Source organism: Petaurus breviceps, unplaced genomic scaffold (genome assembly GCF_028583685.1).
Source record: "Petaurus breviceps papuanus isolate PSGF00001 unplaced genomic scaffold, PetGlider_PUasm1.0 41, whole genome shotgun sequence".
NCBI classification, from domain to species: Eukaryota; Metazoa; Chordata; class Mammalia; order Diprotodontia; family Petauridae; genus Petaurus; species Petaurus breviceps.
The window spans coordinates 7,693,366-7,701,069 of record NW_027186320.1 but is presented as its reverse complement, the minus strand read 5'-3'; positions in this window follow the sequence as shown (position 1 = coordinate 7,701,069).

The following is a 7,704-nucleotide window of genomic DNA, read 5'->3' as shown; positions in this document are numbered from 1 at the left end:
TACTTTACTTTTGGTGGAATTAAATGCTGCCTTCTTAGAGATGGATAAATATCTTGCTGATAAACTCCATGGAGTTTTCATTTTTCATTTATTTATTCCTGAATTTCCACATCATTTTTTGGAAAACCTTTGAATGAGTGCTCTGACCCAGATGAGCAAATGCATTATAGTACAGCAAATCTCTGAAAGCTGTCCACTCCTTTCCTGCTCTGCTGTTGCCAATTGTGAGCTGGCTTGTCTTTCCCTCAATTTAGCAATGAACTCTCCAGTCTATTTATATTATTTCTTCTGGTAGTAATATTGTCCCATGGCCACCACTTTTGTTGAACACAAATATTTAGTTTGGAGAGGATAAGTATATGATCAATCCAGCACTTGTTGCCACACATCACCTTTGTCACTCTTACATCTTGTCTGTCTCTTCTTACAATCACAAAGTCTATTAAATGTCAATGTTTGCTGCAAGAGTGCTTCCACAAAGTTTTATTGTGTTTACATAAATGGAATAGAGTTTTTGTGACAAGATAATGAGATGTACAAGTCTTCAGTAGTAACTGACCATTGCTGTCACTTTCCAACTCCATTCCTTTCAAGGACTCCCTGCAATGTCTGGTAGTCTGAGCATACTCTAGTATTAAATTCACTTGGAATTATAAGCTTATCCTCTTTTGTCCCATTATTGATTAGGGACCCCAGTTTTCACAACATTTTTCTTTGGATTCATCAGGGTTTGTCATTGTGGGAGTATAGGTACTGATTTTGGTGGCATGGAGATTCCCTGAAAGTAGCAATTGCATTGTCATGCACCTATTGTTCATTCTTTTTTTATAGAATACTATCATGTTGACTAGATTAGTTTTGGGTACAAAACTTACAGCATTTTCACAATGTTCCTCTTCATTGCTACCACTCCAGAAAAACCTTTGTCCAGTTCTGAATTCATTAAACTGACTTTCATTTGCCAGATTTGTTTTACTCAGGGCCACTATTTGAATGTGATACCTGCTGAGGTCTTTCTCAAAAAGAGCTGTTCTTCTTTCAGATCTACTGGCTTTTGTGTTGTTTATAGGTATGCACACATTCAAAGTGCTGATGATTAATAGAATAACCTTTGCAGAAGTTTTTGGACATTTTTTGTGTGTTTCAAAGACAGGGTGGGATCCTTGCCTGCCATGCAAATCAGACCAGGGTTTGGTAAGCAGACATCTTTAAAAAATTAATTGATTGATTGATTTTTAGTTTTCAACATTCACTTTTATAAGATTTTGAGTTCTAAATTTCCCCCCTCCCTAAGATGTCATGAAATCTGATATAAGCTATACATGTATAATCATATTAAACATATTTCCACATTAGTCATGTTGTAAAAAAGAATCAAAACCAAAAGAAAAATCCACGAGAAAGAAAAAAAAAGCACCAAAAAAGGACAGAAAATAAGATGTTTCAATCTGCATTCAGATTCCATAGTTTTTTTCTCTAGATGTGGATAGCTTTTTCCATCTTTAGTCTTTTAGAATTGCCTTAGGTCAGGGATGGGAAACCTTTGTCCTCAAGGCCACATGTATCTTTTTAAGTCCTTGGATATGGCCTTTTGACTGAGTCCCAAGTTTTACAGAAAGGGATTTGTTCTGTGCAGTTGGGATTCAGTCTGAGGGCCACTCTTGGGGACCTAGAACACATATGATCTCGAAGACACAGGTTCCCCACCCTTGTCTTAGTACATGGAATTACTGAGAAGAGCTAACATTTACCAAAGTTTGTCATTGCACAATGTTGCTGTTACTGTGAACAGGGTTCTCCTGTTTCTGCTCACTTGACTCAACATCAGTTCACCTAAGTCTTTCCAGGTTTTTCTAATCAGATGATTTTTAGGATACCTTTTCATCACACCAGAAGGTGAGCAGTGATCCTTAAAAGGCTACTCAGATACCTGGGGGAAGGGCACTGAATCCCACCTGCTACTTCCAGTGAGAAGATGACTCTATGGCCTGGGCAGCCTGTGTACAGGTTTGTCATTACTGATCCCAGTGTATCTGTACCTGTGTTTCATCACTTGCCTGTCACCAAAAGTCCTTAAGATAGTGTAATAATAATGCAATTTAAAGATACCCCTCTATTGGCTTCATTTTCAGCTTGAGTTTTAAAACCCAGAGCTTGTGAATCCCACTTGTGGGATGGACTTGTAGACGTGAAAAGAGAGAGCTGAACTGGGAGGAGCTGTTGGCGTGGTTTTAGAGAGGCACATGCAGAGGAAAAGAGGCAGAAGAATTTTTGGAAGCACCATCGTGGAGGCAGAGAAAGAGAGAGGATTGCTGAGGGCCAGTTCGAGCTGCCAAGGACTTTTGAGAGCTTCCACCTGGAGTTGCCATGGACTGAGGAGACATGGCTGTGATGCCAGTATTTTGTCTCTCTGTTTTGATGTTGTTTTGCCAGATTTGTACATTGGTGAAGGACAGTCCTGTTGTTGCAGAGGCTTTGGAAAGTTGCTGTTGGTTCAGAGCTCCTGAGACTGTTCTGCAGACAGAGAGTGAATTACGTCTACTAGTGAAGGACAATGGTGTTGTTGCAGAGGTCCTGGAACCTTCCTGTTGGTTCAGAAGCTCTGAAGAAGGATTTTCTTGTTGTATGTTTACAGACATCCTGGAAGAGGGTCTTGTTGATGTTGTCAGGGATTGTAGGACTGTTCTGCAGACAGAGAATGAATTAATGAGTACACTGGCAATGTATATTGTGGCCTTGTTAAGCTTTATCTCCCCAGGAATAGAGATTGCTGAGAATTTCCCTTGGGTCAGAATGAAGGAAAGACCTCTCTTTGGGTATTAAATGCTGTGATGATATCTTAACCTTGTTGTAACTCAGGGGTAGGTGGCCTTGGTTCTCTCTACTGCTCCTTTTGAGAAGGTGCTTGGGGTTAACTGATGAAAATAGTAATTCAGCTGTGATTCAGGGATGGGAAACTTTTGACTTTTTTGTGCTCTGTGACTGACAAAATGAATGTACTTTGTTTATGATTGGAAACTAATCTCCATTTGAGAAGAGGGACTTTGTGATTGACTAAATGAATGTACTTCCTAAGGGTGGTGTAGTACTTAGAAATTATTGAATTACACTTGGTGAATGCTGTATTTTGATTTTCTCTGTTCTTAATTTGTCTGAATAAAATGGAGAGCTGCTAAGGTGGCATTTTGAACCTTGGAAGTTGCCTTTGCTTGGCATTACAGATAGGTAAAAGTGGTAAAATGGTATGGGCATTGTCTTCTGATTTGTGCCTAAATTGAATTTAAGTAAGTTAGAGTTGTACTGTCTTTGACCTCACTCTATCATCCAGAATCATCACAGTCTAGTAACAGGACAGAGTCAAGATGGCTGGCAATGGCTTGAGATGCAGTGGATGACTTTGTTGTCTTCAATATCTAACCAAGTTCTAAATACTCCACAGCAACTGTTTTAGCTGCCATCATGGCCTATATCCTCATCTGCCCATTCCTCCAGGGAATGTCTTCACATGCTTGGGGTAGATACCATCCTAACCTTCAGTTGGGTTTGAGAGGCCTCCATTACTTATAATTTGGTTATCCTATTTACCAAAATGGTTTACTGGGATTGTCCACTGTATATGATACAGCTGTATATGATACAGCTTCTTGGAGTCACAGGTGAGAGAAAGGTGGAAAGCAGCCCTGAAAAAGGCTCAGTGGCCCTCACAACAAAGGTACTGGTTTCCCTTGAACACTGTCTACATATACATACACACATATATAAATGCAAGTATAGGCATGTATATATGTATAACCAAATGCATGTATATGTATACAATATGTGTATGCACATGTATTGGTATTGTCTACATATACATGTATATGCATATATATATATATTCTCCTACATGCACAAACATGTGAACACATACATTTTAGTCAAATAAAAATGACTCCATAAAAAACATACTTAGGAATACTGTATATTTCTGAATTAATATTTCTTTAACTTTTGCTTTATATGAGAGAAAAAATATATTTTGAGTTTCTCATCATGTGTAATGGAATCTGTGTAAAGCAAAACTAATAAAAAGACATATTTTATAAGTGAAAGGTCATTTTCATCAATGTTTCTGCTTTCTTAATTAGTAAGGCTTCATAATTTTAACAGGAAATGTCTTAATAATCCTTCTTAGTGCTCCATAGTCTGACAATCATAACTGATGAAGCATTGGCTCTGGGATCCACCTTGAGCACTCCTTGAGTCTTCTAGGTACAGGCTCTGGGAACCCCCCTTGAACTCTCATCAAATCTTATGAGGCATTTGCATGAGGCAATAAGCCTTACATTGTGGCTTAGGCCTAGGCCTCTGTTACTAGCCTAGCCCTCCATTATCCACCTATTTCCCACCCTTGAGTTTATCAAAATATCAATCTACTCTTGAACTGGCCTAGCTCACCATTGTCTCTAGTCTACAGGTAGCCTACAGCAACTTGCCACTATTAATCATTCATTGTCCTCATCTGAGTTCTGAAAATGCTCCCCATACTCCTCCTCTAGACCACCCCTAGATTCCTCCCACAACTTTCTGAATATAAGATCCCATCTTCCCTCCATGTGGTGTGAAAGTGCCATAGAATGTCCTAGCACAGACTTACTCTGTGTCCAATACAAGGGACTTTTAATAAACTTTACTTTTCTTTGGCTGAGAAGACTTTAGTTGAATTCATTTGGCAGGACCTGGTGTGTTGGTAGTTTGGAGTCCCCAGAGCAACCCTAACCCTCTTTATGGGTAACCTCTTCACTTTTATAGTTCCCTGATACCAGAAACACTGCTAATCTCAAGCTCTTCTCCAGCCTGGTTGGGAAGATACGCAAGCCTCTCTCTTTCCTTAGTACCTAGGAAATGTGTGTGTGGGGGGAGGGGGGGAGGGGAGTTGTTTTGTTTTTGTTTTGTGGTGTTTTTTTTTTTTTCAACCAAAAAAAAGAAAAGTTTATTACAAGTTCTTTTGTATTGGACACAGAGTAAGTCTATGCTAGGTCATTCTATGGTACTCTCACAAAAATGGGGGGAAGATGGGATCTTATATACAGAAAGGTATGGGAGGAATCTAGGTGTGGTCTAGAGGAATTTGGGGAGGGCTTTCAAGAGAAGTCAGATGAGGTCAATGAGTGATTAAGGGTGGGAAGTTGATGGAGGCTACCTGGAGACTACAGACTAGTGTCTGGTGGGCTAGGCCAGTTCAAGGGTGGATTGATACTTTGCTAGGCTCAAGGGTGGGAAGTAGATGACAATGGAGGGCTAGGCTAGTAACAGAGATCTGGGCCCAGCCACAATGTAAGGCTTATTGCCTCATGCAAATGCCTCATAAAATTTAATCAGAGTTCAAGGGGGGATTCCTAGAGCCTGTACCTCAAAGATTCAAAAAGAGCTCAAGGGGGTTCCCAGAGTCCATACTTCATCAATAATTGTTTAGAAAATATTCAGTGACTCAAAATTTGCTTCCTGATATTAACCTAAAGCTTCACATTTATATGTAAACTTTCAGTAATATTTGCTATATCCCCTGCTAGATTGCAATTCGCACGAGGGCATGGACCATGTTCAGTTAAAATTTTGTACTTCTGTCCTTCCTCTGATGGGGTTCAGTCTCAGGGAGTCCCCTTGAATCTTCCCACTTGATGAGGTGTTTGTCTGAGGCCATAAACCTTTCATTATCACTAGGCCCAAATCTCAGTTACTCTTAACCTAGCCTAGCCCTCCATTGTCCATCTCCTTCTCATCCTTGATCCTATCAAAATATCTTTACCCAAATTTGTTACCCTTAAACTAGCCTAGCCCTTCACTGTCTGTCATCTCCAGGTAACCTTCAGCTATTTCCCACTCTTAATCCCATTCCTGGAGTCTGACTTCAGTTCCTCAAGATCCTCAATAGACTCCTCCTCAAAACCCTCCCCAAACCCCTCCTCTACACCACCCCCTAGATCACTCCAACAGTCTTTCACTATATAGGATCCATCTTGACTCCATGAAGGTGCTGAGATTCAATCTTGAAGAGACTCAATCTGACCTGCTTGTCAACTCAAGAGTCACAAATACTTAGGCTTCTTAAGAGTCTACCCATTATCGCAAATATGTCATGAACTTTGGTTTTCTTTGGCTGAGAGACTTGAGTTGAATGCATCTGGCATGACCCAACGTGTTGGTATTTGGGGTCTCGAGCACACCTAAACTCCAAATCTCAGCACCTCTGATACAGTGGATAAAATGTTGGATGTGTAGTCAGGAAGATCTGAGTTAAATTTGGCCTCAGACACTTCCTAGTTCTATGACCTTGGGCAAGTCACTTAACCTTATTTGCCTCAGTTTCTTTATTTGGAAAAAATGATATCGAGAAGGAAATGACAAACCGCTCAAGTATCTTTGCAAAGAAAACCCCAAATGGGGTCATGAAGAGTAAGTTGTATGTGAAAAGACCAAACTATAACTACCTTCAGCTTAGTCTTTTGCTTTACAAAATAGAATGTGTTTTACTAATGTTTGTCAAACTGCAATTAACGGAATCTAGACTCAACAGGAAAATTATGCAAACAAAATATTTCAAGAAATGATTTTGATATTTTAAAGGCATTCTTAAAGTGAAACTAAATGTCAGACATAATTTGAATCTGAAGTCGATAAATTGGAAATCGAATTCATACATCATAGTATATCCTAACAAGGTCATCAAAGTAAAAACTTCCTTAAAATGCTGAAATTGCTATTTTCCTTATAGTTTAGTGTATCTGGTTTTAGCATAGTAATATATTGAAAATATGAACATATTACTATATTTACTATGTTAGTCATAAGCTAAGGGTAGGTATTCTGATGATGTCAATCATAGCATTTCAGTTATAAGGGAACTCAAAGACTCATATATGAATGAGAAATACTCCTTTACTTACATTACTTTCCTTATCTGTAAGATGACAGGATTAAAAATAATGTTCTTGGAGTAGTGGAAAAATAAAAAAAAAAAGAATTAAATGCCAATGATTAATGAATCTTGCAAACTGTAAGGATATGCTAAGTAAAAGAATTTACCTTAATGTCCCTTTTACCTTAGTATTTATCTCTAAAAGTAAGGCCTTCAGCTGGAATGTTGATGGGATGAAAGTCCTTTACATTCTATTTTAAGGGTTCCATTGATCACAGCAGACCTGAGTGGAATGTTCAATGAAAGAAGGTTATTGAATATAGTAGAACCATCATGACTGACTATTGGGGATCTTTCTCTCTGGAGAAGTAAATTTTCCATATCTCTACTATATTGCCATCCAGAGAAAGTCCTTAGCAAAAAAGGCAGTGGCAGCAATATGTTGAATGACAATATGAAAGAACTCTTTTTAAGGAATCAGGTATCTTCCTCAACCAGAAAGAAATGGACATATTTCATGCACAAGAGTTTGAGTTCCAAATTTAGATCACACTTGAAAGTTCGAAAAATGCTTTTTTTTTTTTATATGTTTACTTAAACTGCAGGGTTATATGGCTAGTGCTTAGAAAAGGAAACAAAAACCCAGGTCATTTCCTAATCCTTGGGTTAATATTTTTCTCCCTCCCTCCCTCCCTCCCTCCCTTCCTTCCTTCCTTTCATCCTTCCTTCCTTCCCTCCTTCCTTCCCTCCTTCCCTCCCTCCTTCCTTCCTTCCTTCCTTCCTTCCTTCCTTCCTTCCTTCCTTCC